This window comes from Eptesicus fuscus, chromosome 10 (assembly GCF_027574615.1).
Source record: "Eptesicus fuscus isolate TK198812 chromosome 10, DD_ASM_mEF_20220401, whole genome shotgun sequence".
Classification (NCBI taxonomy): Eukaryota; Metazoa; Chordata; class Mammalia; order Chiroptera; family Vespertilionidae; genus Eptesicus; species Eptesicus fuscus.
In genome coordinates, this window is record NC_072482.1 from 65522718 (window position 1) to 65545276 (window position 22559).

At 45.4% G+C, this 22559-nt stretch overlaps 1 protein-coding gene across 2 annotated transcripts in view; it reads right to left on the reverse strand.

Moving 5' to 3' along the window:
- SASH1 (SAM and SH3 domain containing 1) overlaps positions 1–22559 on the reverse strand; it is a 172745-nt gene that overhangs the window by 132291 nt on the left and 17895 nt on the right. The window lies entirely within an intron of this gene.

Below are 22559 nucleotides of genomic sequence, written 5' to 3' on the forward strand. Positions count from 1 at the left end.
CTCCCTCACAGAGAGGAGTAATGAAGGATCATAAACCACTTAGAACTTAGCCCACCCACGTCCACCTGGTACATAGTAAGTGTTCAAAAGCTTCGTAGTTAATAACACTCGCTACAAGGCCATGTTTCCAACTATGGTCTTTCTTTAAGGGAGTTGATTCCTAAATACACGTCGGAACACATGCACCTAAGATGACAAAAATGCTGCAGCCACTTGTAAGTTAGGCCCTTTCTTCCAGTCAGTCCTTCCTCCCTCCCTTCATTCAGAGAAAGGTCTCCCCTGCCCCTTTTCACCTCCCAGCACACCTTCCTTTGGTATGAGTAAATGACCCCACCAAGACAACCCAGAAAAATGATTTTACCAAGACAGCCCAAAACAATGCAAGTTTCAGACGCCCCGAAAGGTGCACACACTTTCTATTTCACAGACCCCGGGCCAGCCTCTTGGCGTAATTCACAGCAGCACCACCCCCACAGGGACATGTGTCCCATGCTGAAAAGCACCCTTAGACGCAGCTGAGGTCTGGGGACTAAGACTTCTCCAGAGCCTTGTGCTGCAGACCTCGGGGCCCCGGTCAGGAGCCTGCTTCAGGGCAGCAATCACCACTGCCCCCACTTCTGCATTCCCTGGTTTTACAGAACTAAACGGGGAAACAGAAATTGAAAGCAATGAACTTTTAGAAAATATTCTTCCTTTCCCACATTTGCGGTAACTGCCTCCAAGTCCCCAGGATAGAGCTAGGGGCCAGGAGGGCTCGTCCAAGACCAGTGAGATAGCTGAACACGTCTGGGCAAAAGTCCCTCCCTCACTGTCTGAGAGGACAGGCTGGATGGACAGTGTAGAGAGGTAGGAGCCGACCCAGCTCTTCAAATGGACACTGTCGAGTACATTAGGAATTAACATCAGTCAGGGCGGACTCTGTGCTGAGCCTCTGAGGAAACCCACACAGGCGGCCAGCCTACCCTACGGGCCTTTGCTTTTCTGTCTTCAGTCAAGAAAAATGCCAGAAAACAGTCCCTCTTAGGAAAGAATATCTTAAGGTGAGGTTCCTGAAATAATTTGCTAAATCCAATCACGATGCAAAGGTCTGCCCTGACTCGCCTCAACTCAACAGCACATGCCACACGGGCCACTGCACGAATACCTACAACCGCCCACCTGGTTTTCCTGTCTCCTAATCTGCCACTGACCCGCTAAAGTGACCTTGCTATATACTAGTAAACAGATCTGATTGGGCAGCTCGCCCCTCGGAATAAGCCATACCACCCCCATGCCCCATCCTACTAAATAAGCCCCAAGTTTACCAGCCCGGCTTCAGGGCCCTTCACCTCCCTCCCCGGTTCCAATCCACGGAGGAAGGAGCTGAGGTGTGCAGACGGGGCGGACCAGCGGAGCCCGACAGCCATCTACAAGCAGCCCCCAAGGTGGCGGCTTTCCCGCCAGTGGGCCCTCTCCCACCCCCATGCACCTGGGCTAACACCAGGAGAAAGTACTGGAAGAACCTTCAGCAAAGAGGGAGGGCATGCGAGCTGCTCCCATGGGATCATCTGTCCTGACCACCAGCTGCTGACAGCTGTGAGAGCTAAGAGCCCACCCAGGCAAGGGCTCATCCACAGCTGCCTCCCTCCGCCAGTGGGGAGCACCTGGCCAGCTCCGAGGGCAGAGGGAGCCGGGCTACCTAGAGCATCAGCATCGGCCTCCGAGTAACCTGGGATGTTTGCTGACACTTCAAAGAAACAAAGCCCTCACCATCCCGCCAGTTCTCTCCAAGAACCCCGTGTTTTCTTAGCTCACTCGCCCAGCAGAGACTGAGAGAGACCAAGGAGCTCCCTTTGGAGTGTGTCAGAAGGGGGAGGGCACAGGACGTTCACACTTTAGCTGAAACCCAGTGTTATGAGTTTTCACCCTGATCCTGCTACTCCCCACAACAACTAGGGCCCCTGGGAGACCCTGGGCCCTCTAGAGTGCTCTTGGTCTCCCCAGAATACGATGCTGTCCTCACCCAGAAACCTTTCACCCATCCAGGAAATGAAACGTACCTGCCACCTTCGACCAAGTACAACATCCACATCTTCTAATACCTGAGTGCCCGAGTGAGCCTGTTAGCTGTGTTATACATCCTTAATGGAAATTAACACCTATCTATCATCTATCTATTTATCATCTATCTATCTATCATCTATCTATCTATCTATCTATCTATCTACCTATCTATCTCTCATTTACAGAGGCACTAGGAGTCGTAGTGTCCCAGCCAAAGCACTCTCATCTGGAATTCTGCCTTCTCACAAAAGTAACCAGCCTTTATATGAGCTGTACAAGTTATCACAACCCACTGTTTTCATGGACTAAATCAAGGCCACTCCAAAAAAAAAAAAAAAAAATCAAACAATTATTAATGTAGCTTTGTTCCACTTCCTTTTCCCCGTTTTCTCTCCTCTCTCAAATATCCTACCAACACCTTCCAAACCAACTGTTCACTGCAAGTTCCAAAGTTTCGAAGCTGTTGATCAAACGTTTTTCCTACTAGGAAAAACATTTAATCCCCCAGCCCTCACTCCCAATCACTCGAACTTCCTAGCAATGTGGGAGCCTCAAAATATATCCGCAGCTCGTGAGGGAGAAAACAGCTGTTCAACTAACTCAGGCCAAAGACAGCAAACATCTTAGGCTGCGGTCTTCACTCCACACTTGTTGCTCAGCAAATGATCATTCAGAACAGGGTGGCTCAGCTGCCTCTGTTTTCCCAAATTGCTTTCCAGATGTGCACTAAGTCCCCATAATTAGCACTTTCATCAGTCTTGATGATTTAAATGCCAAGAAAGGCAAAAAAAAAATTTTTTTTTAAGTATTTTTTTTTTTTAAGGTTGGTTCTGTCTGCTATCCCCAGAAAGGAGCCTTTCCCATCCATCTCGTTCGGGACTATCTGAAAACCTTTGCAACTTTTCTATCTGACATGTTCTTACTTGAGATAGTACAGACCTGTCAGTAAAAATATTTACCTCACGAAAAATGTTTGCAACATTAGTTGTGGGGAATTTAAATAATGCAGCTGTATTTAGATAGCTCCACGCCTAGTACGCATCTTTCCTTTGGGATTGTGAAGTCCATGTCTGACTCAACACCCTACAATGCCAATGTCTGGAGGCATTGATGTTATAAAATAGAATAACTATAGCAACTTTAAATCACCTCTAATTTATTATAATAAATACAATTATGAGAACATTGAAACCAACTCCCTTTTAACCTTTTTGTTTTTAATTTTTTGCTCCAGAGTTTAATACTTGCCTAATCTGTTTCACTTCTTCTTTGATTCTCATGCATTAGAGGCTGAAGCAATATGTATTCAAATTTTGGGACAGGGGAAAACTTTATTTCCTCAAAATAATTCTTAAAAGTAAAATTGTGAAATTTTGGGTCACGTTATTGTTTTACAAGCATTTTCCCATCCCTGACAGAGAGAGAGAGACATGCAAGTTCAAGTTCTCTTCCCTTTTCTTGTTACAGATCATGTCACAGCACCTTTCCCTGTGGCTATCCAGTTCACTGGCACAGACTAGAATTAAATCTAGGGTCCCACTACCAGTGTCAGCTCAATGGAAGACAATACTTGTTTATTCTTCCTGCAAAGCCATAGCACACATTTCTACAAAACACCCATCTCTTACACACCAGCACAAAAACAGAGATAGGGGGCTATGTACCAAACAGGTCAGGCTGGGGGTGGGGATGAGGTGGGGGGCTGCTTTTACAATTAAGGAGAAAAGAAACAAAGTTCTGTTTCTCTCAACAACTGATTTAACAGCACTTCTGATATTTACCTCCCAGGGTATTTCCGTCTCTGGAAAAATTGTTATTTTTGTTCCTTCTTTCCCCAGATGTCATTTTTGGTTTAGAGTATCTTCACAGGCTTGGGGGAAGGGGGGGGGATGGCAGGAGGAAAAAAATTACTCTGAAGACCCCAGGAGACACATGTAATCTGTAAGGCTGTATGCATATTACATGCAAATGAATGCAAATAAATGTGTGGCCTTGCTATTTTAAATACTATGTATAAAAACACTGCCTCAAGGGAAAACTCGATGTGTTGCTCTGAATGCCCAAAGTTGAGACTCTTGGCTTAGTTATTTATTGTGTCTCTACCTTTTCTGTCCATAAAAATAAGTACATATAGTATATATTTGATACAATATAACTTACATGTGATATTTACACGGCTCAGTGTAATATAACTTCTATGTGATATTTACACTGTTGTTTTGGAGAGGAATAGATAAGTAAATAGCTAAATCCTCTACAAGCTAAATCATGAAGCCTAACCAATGACTTCACAATGTGTGTTATTCTTAATTAGCTTGTTTAAAGATTTTTGAGGTGATAAACACTCTCAGCAACCTTTCAAGTGAAATTGCTACTGCTGTAAAAGAAGACTTTAATTCTGGTTTCCTTCTTCAGCCTTTTTAAATCTGTGAGAGGTCACTGTGTACCAGCTCTCTCATTTCATCCTGCCACATCGTTCTGGAGAAATTCATTGAATATATAATAACTGACCTCAAATATTTTTCTCTGAAGAATCACTCTCAGCATTTCTGCACATGGTTTGAGCTGGAATACAGTTTGTCTCCAGAAAGACTTTATACTTAACAACCACACCATTTTCTAACGGGACACATTTGGTCATGCTGGTGGGTGGGAAGGGCCCTGGGGACACACCCACAGGGCAGGTGGCTGGAGGGTGGCTGATTTCACATCTTCCATTCCCTTCTCGCCAAAACTCCCAGAACTTGCCAAAGCCTATGTGTAATTATCACTTTGGCAAATACGATCTTAATGCCATGACACCCACTACTATGCATCAGTGTTCTGCAGTTAACAGGAATTCACTTCTGATGAAGGAAGGGCCTCACAGCAGCCAATACTAATCCTCTCTCCTTCCCAATGTTCTCAGCAACTGCTTCTCAGACAGTGGTCTTCAAAGGTCTCCGAAAAAATAACAGAAAAAAACTGGGGTAGGGCCCTGGCCATTTTGGCTCATGGTTAGAGTGCCGGCCAGTGGACCAAAGGGTGGCAGGTTCAATCCCCAGCCCTGGCAGGACTTGTGCAGGAGGAAACCAGTTGATGTATCTCTCTCACATCTCTCTCTCTCTCACCTCTCTCTCTCTCTCTCTCCCTCACTCTCTCTCTCTCTCTCTCTCCTCTCTCTCTCTCTCTCTCTCTCTCTCCTCCTCCTCCTCTCTCTCTGTCTCTTTCCCCCTCTTCCCTCCCCTTCCACTCTCTCTAAAGATCAATGGGAAAATATCCATTGGTGAGGATTTAAAAAAAAAAAAAAAGGACTGGGGTAGGAAATCTCTTAATACAGTATAATTATTTATAAATATACTAGAGGCCCATTGCACAGATTCGTGTAATAGGCCTTCCTTCCCCTGGCTGTTGGCACCGGTTTTCCTCCGGCACCCAGGACCCAGGCCTTTGCTCCGGCCGCAGCAGAGAAGCCAAGCCTCTTCAGTCTTCAGTCTTCACTCGGGCCGTAGCCTTCAGTCTTCGCTCCATGCCTGTGTATGCAAATTAAACCAACCTTCTTTGTTGGGTTACTTTGCATACTCACTCCTGATTGGCTGGTGGTCATCACAGAGTTACAGTCAATTTGCATATTTCTCTTTTATTATTGTAGATTATATGTACTTATAACCATAAGCACTTATTAACATAAACTATGTCCATTTACAACTAGTACAACTATTTACATTAAAAATACACACAAACATGGGCATTTTAAATGAGACAAAAACAAGTATACATAAAAAGTTCTAAGTTCCTTCCTATTCCCAAATAGACAAGCAACTGCAGTGGTGACTTGTCAAGGTCAAATCAGAGAAGCACAACTGCTGTGGGTAATTGGCAGTTGGTGAAACAGTCTGCACAGGCTGCTGCCTCTACGTGTACTACTGAGCCTAAAGCCACCATAGGTTGGCCAAGCTGGCAGTTATGAAGTAAGCTGGTCATGAAAAAGCAAAAACAAAAGAGAGCCCATGAGAACACTGGGACCATGAGGACAACATCTATTTCTCATCAACTCCTACCTAGCACTTGGGAGTGACCTACAAACGAAGCTTGAGCTCTTCATGCTGGACCCGCACACACACTGGGCTCAGGACTCCCAGAAGATGAAGGCGAGCTGGCAGGACCTGGACCTGCTGCAGGTCTGGGCGCTGCCTCGTGCTAACAAGGTAAGCTCGCAGGTCAGTGACACCCTGAAGGGCAGCCACAATGCCCAGCACCCTCCAACAACCGTCAGAGTCTAAGCTATATGGCTGCTGCTGATTCATTTCTGGCTTCTAGGTTGACACAAGACTAAGCCACTAGAATCCTAAGATAAACTTAGGCATGAGAACAGAATCTGTGTAAATAACACTGCAGAGCACAGAACAGTACCAACAGAACAGAAAATGGTGGTGGCTTATGGCCCAAGAAAAAAGGGTACAGATGCTCCTCTACTTATAAAGCGGTTCCAATAAATCCATCATAAGTTGAAAATATCATTAAGTCAAAAATGCATTGAATATATCTAACTGCCAACTTCATAGCTTAGGCTGCCCTACCTTAAATATGCTCGGAACACTGACATTAGCCCACAGTTGGGCAATTATCTTGAGTTTCATATTAGGATAACTGCCTGCTTCTTCTTCTCACCAGAAGCAAGAGACACATATGGGTGTTTCATAGACACGATGGGATGCAAAAAAACGCAAAACACAAGGTCCAAAATGCTAGCAACACAGTGCGCTGTAGAGTATTGGTTGTTCACACTCCCGATAGCACAGCTGAGGGGAAGCTATGGCTCCCAGCCACTGCCCAGCATCATGAGAGTATCAATCCACACATCGATAGCCAGGAAAAGATGTAAATTCAAAATGCCACATTCAAATTCCCTGATATCAGAATCGGAAAGTCGGAAAATCTGATGTCGAACCATTATACATCAGGGACTGTCTGCACTGTTCCTCCAGTATTTGTTCCAGTTATGCATGTGTAGACCATCCACCTAATGAAAAATATACCTTCCAGGAAACCTGTGACAAAAGTCTGAAAGTCACTGATGAATCTGTCCCCCCTCACCCGCCAAGGCTCTCCTCTGGAGTCTATTATTGATTCCCTGCCCATGGGTCTCCTTGGAACTCTCACAACCCCCATCCACAGTCAAGCCTAAATGCAGATGCCCCCAAGGTTCTCCTGCATTTTTCTCTTCCTGTGTCCTGTTCTCTTAGGGAAATGTCATCAGCAGTTGGATGGGTTTAAAGTCACAGCAGACGCATTTGTCCTTCCCATCTTCCTCCATCAGGCCCAATGCAGCCTGCCTGACCCTGGGATATGAATGGGCTTGAGATTTTTTTTACCAAAAATGTTATTATCAAAATCTTATACATGAACTTGTAATCCCTAATTCTCTCCAGGGAAAGAACTTGAAAAAGCTTGGTCTAAATATGAACAAACTCAGTGTCCTGGCCATGGAGAGGAGTCGCCACAATAAATGGTATGAAATTACCTCCACGCGGGAAGAGCGCATGCTGGTATCTCTCATATCACATTGGTTGTCAGGTGTGATGAAGCAAGTGATCGAGACTATAAAATTACACCCTTCAATCATCAACACCCAATGGAATATTACATTAATTCAATGCATTAATTCAATGCAATTCAATACTGAACACCTATGACATTCCAAATACTGTGGTAGGTGCTAAGTAAACAATATAAAATCAAGAAACATGAATGCTTACTTAAATTGCTGGACAGAAAAGCAAAGTGCGGCCTGTAGTTTATTTTAATGCAGTCATAGGGTTAAGTCATGGAAACTTGTTGAAAGGATTTACTAAACTGTGGGCTTAGCATAAGGTCTTTTGTGAATTAAAGGCTCTGAAAGATCCAATTTGCTGGGCTATCAATGTCTCAAACAGGACATTTCACAAGAACTCTCAGAACCTCGAAAATCCACAGTGAAGACTGGAACATTGGCAATTTGTTCTAAGAAGTTCAAGTCCAGATTCACACTCAAAACGGACATGTGGATTTAGCAGATGGCGATTTCAGACTGAACTCACTTCTCATTTCTATACTGCCCGGAGCTTAACAGAACCACATATCTGGAAGGAACAGCAGAATGAGCTAGTTGGGTGGGAATGAAGTCACAATTTCAGACCAGATTCAGAGATTTGATGAGTATGAATCACACTTTGCACTTTCTCTGGCAGCCTTTAACACATAATCATGAGTATATGGACATTCTCGAGCATTTAACCAATAAATATCTGATTGGGCGCGGGTGGGGGAGAGTGATCTTTAGTATTATTCCTAGACATTTGGAAATGAATATATTAATCTCAGAACAATGCTGGCTATGGTGTTAAAACTTACACAATATATGAGTGTGCTGTGTTTTTTGGAAATTCTATTCTACCACAGCTTGAGCAGAGGGTCAGGAGGTGTGATAGATAGCCCATGGAATCAGGACTGGAATGACTAGCTGATTTCCTCGGATCATCCTGAGGGCAGTGGGACTGTTAAGTGAGACGTGGAAGTCCTGATGTCCTGATCAAAACTGGCAACAGGCATCATGCTTATAACCATTCACTGTCACAGAACTAGTGTTGATTAAACTCTTTCTTGGTGATGTTGCCAAAATGCCACATTTTTTTTTAAGAACTGGCAAGTAATACCTACCCAGTGTTATCAATAAAAATTCACATGACTTACAAACCTGAGCATGCTAATCACATGGCGCCATACTGAGAAAGTCGGATGCCCCAAACTTACGCTTTGATACCTCTCGGAAGCCTTTCTGCACCTCCTTAGCCGCATACAAATGCCTATGCCTACTCTTCCTAGACAGTCAGTCTGAGCTCTCCAGCCCCACCAAGCGTTTATAGTCTGGATTTGTATTCCAGAGATGACCGCCCACCAGTTTCAATCATATCAGACTCTCAGGAGTAATTCCCTTATCTCCAAAGTAAGAGGTCACTAAGTCTAATATGACATTACAATGTGACATAAACAAATCTGTGTTATTATAACATTTATTCTCCACTATCTCTTTTTTTCCTCAATGTATCAAAAAGTCTGTCCATCCTAACCTTAGCAGTGTTTCAAGCCACTGACAAAGCACCTTCCACCCTCTCTCCAATCCCATCTCATTTACAGCCCACTCTATATCCCATGCCCACTGTAACTTTCAAAATATAAATCGTGAAAACTGTAAATGTCTCCCAGTGAAGATTTGACAAAGTCGGTCTGGTGCCTGCAATACAAGAGCCCTTTTATCTGAACTATTTGCCTTTTCTAGATTCTACCATGGCTCCACCTCCCCGGCCATTCACCAGTTTTGAAGAAATCAAAATACTACATGCAGCACTACAGCCACTCCCCCGTGCTGCTGCTTCTGCCTACAACACCTTCCTTCCACCCTAATGACCCACAGACAGCAGCCCACTCTTCACAATAGACTTTGTATGACACCTAATCTTCCCAGGTAATCTGAGTAAATCATACAGTGGAATGACCTAATGTCTTCCTTGCTTCAAAGTCATGGGGGGAAGAAAGAGGAGTGGGTACAGGTATAGGTGAAATAAGACTGCCCATTATTGATAACTGTAGTGCTGGGATAAAGGGGTTCTTTAAAATAGAGTAATTCTCTCTACTTTTGTAGTATTTGAAATTTTCTATGTTAGGACATTTTTACAGAGTGACTTTTACTTATTTACATAGTTGGTGTCCCCAGGAAACTTTAAAGTCCTTGAAAGGTGTGAAACTGGACAAACCATTGGGTCTGAGCTGCCTGCCACTTGTTGAGCCAATTAAGCAGAGACAGGGTCAATACATATGTGAGTTTATTCCAATACTGCCAGCAGTATGGGAGAGCAGCAGGTCATCCACAAAAATCTGCTCTGCAACCCCCTCTGCCCCCATAAGCCACCTGCTTATACTGGGTAGGATAAAGATTACACAGAGAAGTAGGAATTACAGGCATGGGAGGTAGGCAATTTGGGCTGGGGTTGGACTCCACTGTTTGGGCAACAAGGTTGTTAATCTTGTTAATCTTTCCATGATAATAGGCAGTTCTTGAATGAGAATGGACTGTATTCCAAGATTGACTACCAGGTCCAGGGTTGACTCCCAGGTCCCTGGGGTGTACAACTCCCAGCCAGGTTAGAATGTCCTTTCTTTAATCAAAACAAGGCAATCATGGTTAATAGAGCATGATTAGTATTTCTTATAACTATAGCTAGTCCCCAATATTCTATTTTTGCCCTAAGGATTGGAGCTGGGTCATACTCATTTTTGCATGTTCAGCAGCTAACACCAGGAAATGCCTGACACTGAGCAATTACCTGAGAAATATCTATCAGTGCATAAATGAAGGAATGATGAAATGAATGAAGGAATAAATGGAAGTCAGTAGAGCTGATCTCTCCCCTTCCTGAGGGTGCCATAGCGTTAATTAACTATGCAATGACATACGCCCACTAGCCCAGCATTCTCACATATAAGTGTTAGAGACGGAAGTTACCAGCTGGGACCTCAGTTCTTCTCATACACGCAGAAAAGATTTTAAGGTCAATGAAAATGAAAGTAAAGCAAAGTGGGATTTATTGAAGAAACATTCCTGTTACAACTGTCAGGGCAGGCCCCACCCCGGCCGCTCATGTCTAACTTCCTACCTAACATAAAGGTGAGCCTTCACAGTTTCAGCCCATCTCCACCAACCTTACAACAGTAATTCAGACCAGTGAGTGAGACACGCAAACACAAAAATACATCACTAGAAACGACAAATGAAGTCCTAGGTGAGAGGGTGGGGAATAGGTTTCTAGGCAGAAGGGCCAACAAATGTAGATCCTCTGAGTCAGGAGATCAGCCTAACCTGTTTCAAGAGGAATAGCTAGCAGAAGTGGCAAAAAGACCCATGCAGGGTGTGGCAGGCAGAACAGGGGGCAGGAGAAGAGAAGGGAACCAGTTTGAGGTCTCTGCACATACAGAACTGTTAGGGGCAGAAATAGAATATTGGGACTAGCTATAATTATAAGAAATATTAATCCCTGATTACGTTGCTCTGATTAAAGAAAGCTGGAACCTGGAAGTTAAGAACTACCTATTACCATGGAGAGATTAACAACTTTATTGTCCAAACAACAGAAGCTCTTCCCCATCCCCCACCCCCGCCCTGCCTGTCTATAATCTGTAACCATTATGCCCATTTTTATTCCTTTTGCCTATTTCCCCGTGCCTGTAATACCATTTTGCATACCCATCCTTATTCCTTTTGCCTCCTTCCCCCATATAACCTCTGTCCTTCTACCCAATATAAGCAGCTGGCATATGGTGCGGGGAGCAGAGCAGATATTTGTGGATGACCTGCTGCTCTCCCATACTGCTAGCATTATAGGAATAAATGCTCATATAGGATTCAATCCTGTTTCTGCTTAACTGACCCAAGTAGTGACAGGCAGCCCGGATCCATTGGTTGTCCAGTTTCAGAACATACTGATTTTTGTTTCCACTTACTACTGATAATTCTTAACATGTTGAGGCTCAAAAATCTTGTTGGAATCCGATGTAAGTTTCTTGTACCAAAAAAACTAAAGGGATTAGTTCATTGGTGCAATGGTCTTACGGCCACTAAAGTCTCACCTTCTTCTCACATCCTGACGGGGAAAGCCATGGAGCGTTTTGAAACAAAGGCAGACTCATATGCAAAGGCAATGAATACATCAGGCACTTACCTGGTTGAGTCCTTTGCCTTCAGCTGCCATCAGGGAGACCAGCAGGAAACCACACCTGGGTGCCACGGGTTTGGGTGTTGTCAGAGAGCAAACACTAGAGCAATGCCATGGCCACAGTGGCATGCATATTCCCTTTCCGGGAATGAGCAACGATGAGCTTCGGGGAAACCTGTTTGTCCCTATTGACTGGACACCATTAAATGTATTTCATTCACGGGACACCAATTGGGTGATTTCTTCCCAGGGTCAGGGAGAAACCAGTTCACTCACTGCCCTGGAAAAACTCCAAGGGATTCAAAAACATCTCTTTGTTACCTAACCCTTCTCAAGCATATTTCGTGACTTAGCTTCTGGCGTGTGCTCTTGTGACCTATGTCTGGGCCCTCAGTCACTCACACAATAGCAAGTGGTGCATTAAGGCCTGCCTGTAGGGACTCCGGAGGCCACGTGTACATGTGGAGTGAACTGGGACAACCTGTTGGCTTCGTCCTGTACCACATTCCAACCTCTGCTGGCAGAGTTAGGAAAATCCCGTCTAGAGAATATCAGCCCCACCACATTACTCTTCTTGCTCCAGGCACACAAACGTTGAGTATGATCTGTTTCCATATCTACATATCTGTCCACCTATGGATGTAACCATATAAAATATTACATATGATAGGACGGCCATACTTTCATTGCAATTTCTTTGGGAAGAAAAGTTCTTTCCTAACTACATCATTCCCCCTCAAGATGATCTCAACTTTCATAAAAAAAAAACTTATACATTTGCCAAGAATATAATGTGTAAGTGCTCTGAAAGAGGACCCTACGCACATGCTTCTGTTCTTACTCAGAGATTAAAAACATCTTGGAAGGGGAGAGTGGTGATTAGCTGCTGTGTATCACATTCTATATGGGGTCACAGGGCAAACTTGACAGTCATCTTATGTCTAAGAGAACAACAACAAAAATCTAAGACGAACGTACATAATTCTATTGAGCCAATTATCACAAGAATAAAAATATTCACTTTTCGCCCTAGCTGATGTGGCTCAGTGGATAGAGCACCAGGTTCGATTCTGGTCAAGGGTCCGTCCGTGCAGGAGGCAACCAATTGATGTGCTTCTCGCACATCGATGTTTCTGTCTTTCCCTCTCTCTTCCACGCTCTCTAAATATCAGTGGGAAAATATCCTTGGGTGAGGATTTCTTTCTCTCTCTCTCTCTCTCTCTCTCTCTCTCTCTCTCTCTCTCTCTCTCTCTCTCCATTTTTCCAATTTGCTCAGGAGCTGAGAATTCACTAACATCACCACTGGAGTTTTCACATCTAATGTTTCAATATCTATGTCTACCTTTTTAAAAGAGTAATTCACTTTATCGAAGAGTTAACACTTTATCTACTCATCAGCCAAACCTTGTTTCTTTGAACAGTTTTGCAGGTCAGTGTTTGCTTGCACATAGTCCCCTTCTTCCTCCCCATGCTCTTGGATTTCCAATGAAAAAAATCTCATTAACGGAAATGAACTAGTTAAAACATGTCCACCACCCACCCGTGCTTTCTTATGTTTCTCAATTGCTCTATAAAAAAAGGGGCAATTTCACTTTTTTTTCTGTGATGTGAATAGGTCAAATTTTTATTTTAATCGTCTGCCACAATGTGGGGGGAGAGCCCACAAAGAAAATTAAACGTACTATCAAGCCTCTTAAAGGGTCACCTAGCTTTTGGGGTTTATTTTCAATGCTGATTCCGTCAGGATGAGCCGTGTTTTTCCATTCACAAAGCACAGCAATTCAACAGCTCTATGTTATCCGAGGAAACCAAATACTCAGCTGCCTCCTGTGCAGCCTCTAAACACAGCAGCCCTGTTAGAACCTAAGTCAACTCCAGTCCCTCTGCTCAAAAGCCTCCCTCCCTCGGGCTCCGCTCTCACTCAGTGAAGGCCACAGTCTCCGCGTGGCCTGGAAGGCCCATCACATCTGTGCACACACTGGCCACCTTGTTCCTCCTCCAACACTCCAAACCCACCAGCTTAGCCTGGCCTTGGAACTTGCTCCTCCCCTGCCTGTACTGCTCTCCCCCCAAGTCCTGAGCCCATCTCCTGCAGAGGTTACTGAAACACCTCTTCTCCAGGGACGTCCTACCTGAAAGCGCGCCCTCCCTCTCCTGCACACAGGATCTCCAACCCGATTCTTTGCCTTATCTTTCTCCTTACCACTGTGCACTATTTAAACTGGTTTGTGCACATTACTCTTCTCTTTTTCGTTTCCCTCCTCCAACTAAAATAAAAGGTCCATAAGGACAGAGATTTTTCTAAGTTTTGTTCACTTTTTAGTGCTTAGGACAGTGCCTAGATGATTCAATATAAACTAGAGGCCCGGTGCACGAATTCGTGCACGGGTGGGGTCCAGCCGGCCTGCCCTGATGGGGGCCAATTGGGGCCAGGCCCGTGGGGGGGGGAGGGGTTGCAAGAAGTTGTGGGGGGCTGATTGGGGGCCCCATTGGGCCAGTTGACCACCGCAGTGTGCGTCATAGCGACCTATCGTTCCAGTCATTTCGGTCATTCTGGTCATTCTGCCATTCCAGTTGCTTGGCTTTTATATATATATAGATTTATAAATGAATGAATGAATGAATGAATGAATGCATGAAGGAATGCAAGAAAAGCATCAATCAGCAAGCACTGTGCCAGGCACCATGCTCAGGCTGTTTGGAAGATGCGTATAAATGATTTCTATATTGGTTATGCTTGAATTTCTTTTTCTCTAACAGATCTACTCCTCAGTCCTCCGACTTAAAAGTAATTGGCAAGTTTTAACTTCTAAAAGACCCATGACCTCATCATACTTTGAAAAGCCAGTATTAACCATGCTGGTGCCTTTTGTATGTGCATCATCCTGTTCTCTGTATGATTTCAAAAGAAACAAATGGAATATATAGTTCAAGGTGTTAATTACATAAGCTTATTAAAAACAAACTCCTAAGAGGTGTCGGTCCTAACACTTAGCACTTTTATGTTTACGTAGTTTATTAGTTTTATAAATGTGAGAAAGTCAAACGTAGTAAAGCATAATATTGCAAAACAGCCACTAGCAAAAGAAAATCCTTTCACTGCATAGACAAGCCTTTGTAAAGAACCGGCTCTAGTCTACAAGCCTGAAAGTGAAAGAGCAGGGCAGTGGAAACAGGTTTTTGGGACAGTGTTTCTGAATTCGTGGTGGGGTGATGCTGGACTTCCTTATGTAATTTACACGTACACAAATTGCAATTGAAACATTTTCACATAATCCAAAAAGAAGTATTTGCACTATCCCAGTTTGTATAAATGAGTACAGACTATTTCAAAACAGTCTGCCTAGCTACATCATAAATGATGGAGTTTGATAACTGCAAATAAATTATTTTTATTACATTTAGAGAGAAAGTGCTGTGAACAGCCACTAGTAGGGAAAACTGGTTTGTTAATGAATGTCCCAGAATAAGGCCTGGCCTCCAAAGGCAAACCAGACCATAAATACAGGAAATAGAGATTCTCAAAAGACCATTCGAGTTAACAGTTCTCCAACTGCAGGTACTTCCCCACCTTCCTGGATCCCAGAAGGCAGATGTGCAGGGAAGTATGGGGAGCAGAAGGCTCCGCCCCCACTCGCCTGTACTTACACAGCCAGCACCATAAACCCATAGGGCATCCTGGCTCTGTGCCTAGACTGACACCAGGTCTTGTCCCCACCTCAGAAGCATGGCCACAGAAGCTCTACAGGACTTACAGACAAAAATACAGAAAAGCCCATTTAATTTTTCCCATAGACATAATTAAGAAAATGTCTAAGAAGTTAGGCAATTAATTCCAACCTCACTTCATTTTTTCCTCGACATTATTCCATGACATTAGGCTCATCTCTCCCATCCCCATCTGTGGCAACAAAACCACTAAAAGGTATGGAGGAAAGAAGAGAATTAGCCAGTCCTGAAAAATATAGTTCCATGAGGTAGATATTCTGACAGCAACATTCAAGGAGATAACCAAGGCAAAGATACTAAGCATGAAGCGCTTGGCAATACACTTCTTACCAACTACCTTTAAATATCTGATGACAGTTAATCACCTACTGGTTTCTTAGCATGGCACTGGATTTGGTCCATATTCCACAATTTGTTAATAAAGGATGTCCGGATACACTTAAAAGACCACAGAATACTTTGTTCAGAAGGGGGCGTTTGAGAAATCACTTGATCTATCCTTACAGCCCTTCCTCATTCCTTCCAACTACAAAAGAGAAAAGTGCTATTTGTTATTGAAAACTTATTTTATATATTTTTGTGGAGGTTTTTTGTTATTGTTGTTATTGTTTTGTTTGTTTGGGTTTACTTCTCTTTTTTTGTCAAGGATCAAGAAGAACCAGTAAAGTGCAATGTTTAAGATCCCAGGCTCTGACCTCAAAAAAGCAAGTTACTCTATTTCTTTGTGCCTCAGAGAGACAGAGGTGTCTGCCCACAGGATTAAGCTGCCAAATAAATGAGATAATCCGTATATAGCACTCAAAACCCAGAACTCAATCAACAGTTACCCTCATCGGTAACAACCGCCATTGCTGCTTGCAATGTTACCGAATATCGTGACCAAGCCTAGATCGTCTAGCTTCAAAACTGTTACTGCCTCATAATGAAATCAACTTTGTCCAGGAAGAACTAGTTTCAAAGTGTGACGCAGAATGCCTACAGATAAAAAACTGGATGTAGAAGCCACGATAAATCCAGCTTCCAAAATGGCCCTTTCATCCTTTGTAGCAGGGAGGTGTAGCCAAGGGCAGGTCCCTCCTAGGCTCTGTCTTCCCCTAATGAGGACACAATCGCTCTACCTCCCTTGAGTTTATTCCTAGTGGGCTCACATGTGCACCTCCAGGTATTCTTCCCAACAGGTACTAGCTCTGCCAGGCCAGCGCCTGCGTCTTCTTACAATGCCACGCATCTGCAACTCTGCAGAGCCACCACAAGGCAGGCAGGCTGGCAATTAATAAAAACTCAACGACTGAATGAATCCGTATCCCCCAGGAGAAGAGACAACATGCAGCTTCTTACATCATATGGGTGCCTTTAAAAGGATTAGCTTTTGTTCCATTTAAGTTTATAAAATGCTAAAACTAGAAACTGGTGTGTGTGTGTGTGTGTGTGTGTGTGTGTGTGTGTGTGTGTGTGTGCTGGAGAGGTTGGAAGGACAGTGTTAAGCGAGAAATTAACATGTGTTGAGCATCTTAATACCTGTATTGTATGTCAAGCATTATCATTGTTGTTTCACTTAAAACATAACAAAACTTAAAGTAGGTTTCGCCAACTAACTGTGCAATTCCCAGGAGGGCACAGACACTCAGGGAGGTGACAGACATGTCCCGTCACATGGCAAATAGAAAGCAGACCCAGGCATCAAATCCATGCCTGTCTACTCCAAAACCAAAGTTTATCGCCTCCAAAATATAGGCTTACATCAGTTGGGTATACAACAAACATTAGCTGATATTACTGCTTATTTAAGTTATAAAGCCACCTGCCGAGGCCTTCCACAGAAAGCAGCTTCCCACCCTCCCCCGCCATTATATCCTCTCTAATAAAGAGGGAATATGTTAATTGACCCTCACACCATCGCAAATAAGGTGGCGCCCACAGCCAATAAGGAGGGAATATGCTAATTGACTGTCCTGCCCTCAAATATGGCGGCACCCACAGCCAATAAGGAGGGAATATGCTAATTGACTGCCACGCCCTCAAAAATGGCAGAGCCCACAGCCACAAGACGGTGGCACCCAGTCCCCTCAGCCCCGCTGGGGCAGCAGGCGCCCGGCCGCTCTGCATGCCTGCCTCTGGAGTCCCCCAGTCCCCTCAGCCCCCCAGCCACCCAGGGCCAGTCCAAGGCACAGGCAAGCCTTGGATGGCAGCTGCCCAGCCGCCCAGGGCCGCCTGAGGCTCAGGTAACCAGGGCAGGCCGAGGCTTGCGCTGCTGGCAGTGGCAGCAGCAGAGGTGTGATGGGGCGTCGCCTTCCCCTCATTGCCGGGCCGCCTCCCATCCCTGAGGGCTCCCTACTGTGAGAGGGGGCAGGCCAGGCTGAGGGACCCCCCTCTCCAGTGCATGAATTTTCATGCACCGGGCCTCTAGTTTTTAAATAAAAGTGTATGTTAGATGAGAGTACTACTAAGCTGCATAGGTACACAGTTAAATAATTCACTCAACCACATAAGAGGAAACATATGTTTGGGTGCTTGGCCAAGCCAAACAAATTGGCACATCATCTGATCGATCCATCATCTCTTCCTGAAGCTGGGCTCACAGCTGACCCAGCAGCCCTCGGGTGACTGGCCGTGGCCTTGTGGGAAAAGCTGGGGCTTGGAGATGCTGACACAGAGGGGCTCTGGGGGGCTCTGAGGGGCGCCCCTTCCTGAGCCCTTTGCCCAGTACTGCGTGAGACAGCATGAAATGGGAAAGGTCGAGTGCAAGGGGCCAGAAACCCATTATCCCCACCCCACCCCCCAATCTGGGGCAGGAGAACAGGCCTTGAAACCTGCAAGCTAGAAAGGGTGGGCCCAGAATCACAGCTAGGCTTGATCTCATCGCACCTCCCACAGGGCAGAGGAGGCTGTGTGTCATCACATCCTGCTTCGCCCTGGCCCACCCTCCACGGACAGCTTCCCCAGGAAATCCTGCCGGCCACAGAGACATGGGTGGCTCGGCCGAGGATATAAACAGAAACGGCATAGTTTGTCCTGTGTCCCTGCACACCTGAGCGGGGCGTCTGCTGAACAATTTTTTGGCAGCAGCAGAGCTAAAAAGCTGGGCTGGGCGATGCCGCGGATGACTGGCATTTATGAGTCAAGAATGTGCATGATTGGACTCAACTGCGGGTCGCTGTAGGACTGAAGTGTGCTCGCCTAAGCGTTTAGCTTAAGGAAGAATGATGACAATAAATAACAGAAAGACACACAGAACTCTTCAGGCGTGTTCCCGAGACAAGATCAAAGTGCTCTGCAGCCCAGAACTAGTCTACTCGGGGCGAACCCACCTGGCTCCAGATGAAATCCCACAGTCAGAACCACGGCCCCTGGGGTCTCCTCTGGATTTATCAGGGTGCCTGGCACATGGCAGACACTCAATAAATGTTTACTGAAGGGAGAGTTTTTCTTTCTGAAGTTAGAAATCTCCCCTCCCCTTGGCCACACACCCACACAGGAGGGTACAGGCACACCTAGGGCAGTGCTCTGAAAACTGGAGAAGAAAAACAGAGGGAAATAAAAGAGAATGCGTAGAAAGGATGTTGCCCTTCCCCACACCCACCCCCTTTGCTCACATCAACCCCATCCATCATGCCTCATGTCTGTGGGTGTCCTTAATACTCTCCTAGGGCCAGAGAGTCCCATGGCCACTGGGGGCCCTGCCCCTGCTCAAAGGGCTTCTCAATCCTGCCTTTAACTCACCAGGAGCTTGATATACACTTCCTCCTAGGAATCTTAACAAATACAGGCCCCTGGGAGTCTGCTGGAACTCCTGGTCATTATACTCACAGAGAAAACTGTCTCCCCTTTCTCCACCCTGCCCATTCTCCTGTCCACCCATCTCACCAGGCAGTCGCACACAAGGAAGGGTGTCGCCAGGTCCTGATGCGACCACGCTGGACTGCATCCAGTACCTGGCCAGCACAGACATCCCCACATCTCCAGGGTAGCAACGGCTCATCACACTCTTAGGACAGAGGAATATGAGTAACGGAAGAAAGATTTATGTGCACAATGGAGTGCAGTGGAAACCAGTATGAGCTGTGACGCCCAAATTCTTGGGTTATGTCTCACTTATAGCACTGTGTGGCCCCAGACAAACACTTAGCCTCAGTCACCTAATCTGTAAAATGGGGTGATAATGACAGGTCCTAATCTCATCTCACAGGTCTGCGTGAAGATGCAAAGAAATAACCCAGGGATGGTTTGAGCACAGTACCTGTCACACAACAAGCACTCAATCTAAGTCTTAGCCAGTATTCCTAAGCACCAAAATTTGAGAATTGTCTAAACAAAGCCCTAGGATGCCTCTATTCTATAAAGCATTTTATTTTTAGGAACTCAAAAGCATTTGAGATTTTGAGGCACTTAATTAAGTCTGACACAATGATCCCCGCAGTGAGCTTTGTAAACACAAAGTTTCATTTAAACATTTGGAGTCACACTTTGAAGTTCCAGAAACTGCATGGGTGTCATTGTTTATACCAACTAGAGCCATCAGCCCAGGGAAAAGGCCCTTCCCTCTGTCATCAGCAGTCCTGCGGACTGTGGGGGCTGCTGCCTCCATCCCTGCCGTGGAGGGATCTGATGTGAGGGCCTGGTTTCCTCACACGGCTGAGAACAGTCCTGTCTGCCCACGTGCGTCCGGAAGCCCTGGGGACGCCGGCCCAGGGCCTGCATCTCACAGAGGTGACTGTACAGCTTTCAGTCACTGCCTTTCCTGAGAGGAGCAATGGGTTAACATGACAATACTTCTTATTTTATAAGACAGTACTCGGTCATGCCACACAAAAAGGGGTAGAGGAACACTGAAGGTCTTTCCTCATTGGTCAAATGCCCTGGGAATTCCCAGAAAACTGAGCAGACTGACTTGGGCTGCAAGTTAAACAGTGAGCTGAAGAGGGGACCACGTGAAGGCCGCTCACCTTTTTTACTTTCCCTGATCATAGCCCCATCATCTTTCACCAGGCGCCTCAGGCTCACTGAGATGCAAGAACAAAGCCATTCAAGGGCCTTTCTCCCTCCCTCCCTCTCTCATACCATCCTGCCACGAATCAGTTACCAAGTCCCACGGTTTCTCTCCTACGTTCTCCAAATCCATTCCCTCCATTACCTTGGTGCCCTTCCTGTCATCGTACCAGGAAACCTGCATCACTCACTGTTCCTGAGGGGGCTCTGAGCCCACCGCCCTGCTCCACAGTACAGGCCACGCTGCCTCTCGCTTAAAATAAGGAGCTAACGGCCTCTAGTGCCTTCCAGGAGAGGCGAGCACTGGAGAGGCCTGGCGGCCGCAAGGCCTACCCACAATCGGGCGGGGACATGGGTAGCATGATTAAAACTGCCCACCCCTGTGCCCTGTGGGCCAATTAAATTTCCCAAGGGGACTTCCTTACAGGAAAGAGGATGTCATGGGAGGCCAGTTTTAAATTCTCACTATAAATTAGGATAACGGCATTGGGATTATCTTTGATTTTCCACCCCCACACTCACAACCCAAACCAGTCTGCTTCGGGTGATCAGACCTGGTGCCAGCCTCAGTTCCTTTCTGCCCTGCGAATGTCCAGCCCACACTCACAGGCTCTCCCTCCAAACCCTGTCCCCCGTCTGTCCACTTCTCTCCAACACCAGAACTACAACCTGGTCCAACCCACTCTCACCTCCCTGTAATTCACATTCCAGAACACTGCCAGTGATCCTTGAAAACTATGTTCCCCGAAATGCTCAATGACTGCCAATCAGGCCTAAAATAAAAACCTGGCTATGGCGGATGTCATCTAGCCTGACCGTTTCTGCGACACTCACAAAGCAATGATCATTTTGGCCTTGTTTCTGTCCCTAGAATTACCCAGTTCACTCCCTCTGAGGCTCCCTGATGTCCTCTCTGCTTCCCAAGTGCTCTCCGCCATGACATTCATCTGCTTGGCTCATTTTCACCTCCTTCCTTGACCAAACCGTTTAAATCTAGCCCCTCAGGGAAATGAATGAAACGACTAACTCGGTCTTCAAGGAGTTGACAGTTTTGTACAGAAGAGACTGCAGAAATATAAATTCCGTAATATGTATTTCAATCCTACCTTGTTTCACAGTGAATTGGAGGTGGCAATTCAAGGTAATAAGGGGTGAATAGTTTTTAGAGAGGCACAAGTGGAAAAGGGCCGCCCTTTATCCATCTTCCATGACCTAGTTCAAAAGAGTGCAATTCCAACACGGTCATCTCCCAAAGAATCCACAGTCTGTATGCCATAGGATGTATTCTCTCAGAGAATTCACAATAAAAAAGAGAGAGAGAGAGAGAGAGATGAGAGAGAGAGAGAGAGAGAGAGAGAGATGATAAGGCAGTATAAGAAAGCCTACGAACCCAGAATTAGGATTAAGAGCTACCCACTAATTCTCAAATCCAGCAGAACCATTATACAGATGATGAGAAAGGGGGATGGCTACTGGGAGATTATCCTAAGTGGAAGCTATTTTGTTTCATTTTCAGAAATGACAAAGTTCAGGTCCAAACCTAAATGCTAGTCAAGCTCATACACGGGTCTAGACATTTCAAGTCAGACACTTAGAAACCTGTGATCACCTCACCAAGTCCAGGCAAACCTTCCAGGTAATTCAAGTTCTTCTTGGTCCATCCGTTGCTTCATTATTTCCAAGTATTCAACACCTTCTTGTGCTTATACCTTATAACTAACTTCCTTGTCTCCTCAGACATTGTCACTATCTTCCGAGCCCCATCTCTCGTTCTACTGATGCTCCCTTAAACTGACTCATTTTCACCTCCTTCTTTGACCAAACCATTTAAATGCACCAGCAAGGGACAGCAAAAAGTAGAAGGCCCCTAAGGAAAGCAAGGTTACAGCATCTAATTCCGAACAAGGAACACAGCCATGGGGTGCAGGGTGGGGCGAGGAGAACCACAGTGTTACCTCTCACCTCATGCTCTATCAGAACCAACAGCATCTTTGGAGGGATTTCCGTGCCCCCAACAGGTCTCAGTGAAAAACAAAACAATAGAGTTCAATCCAACAACAAAAATAATGGTGA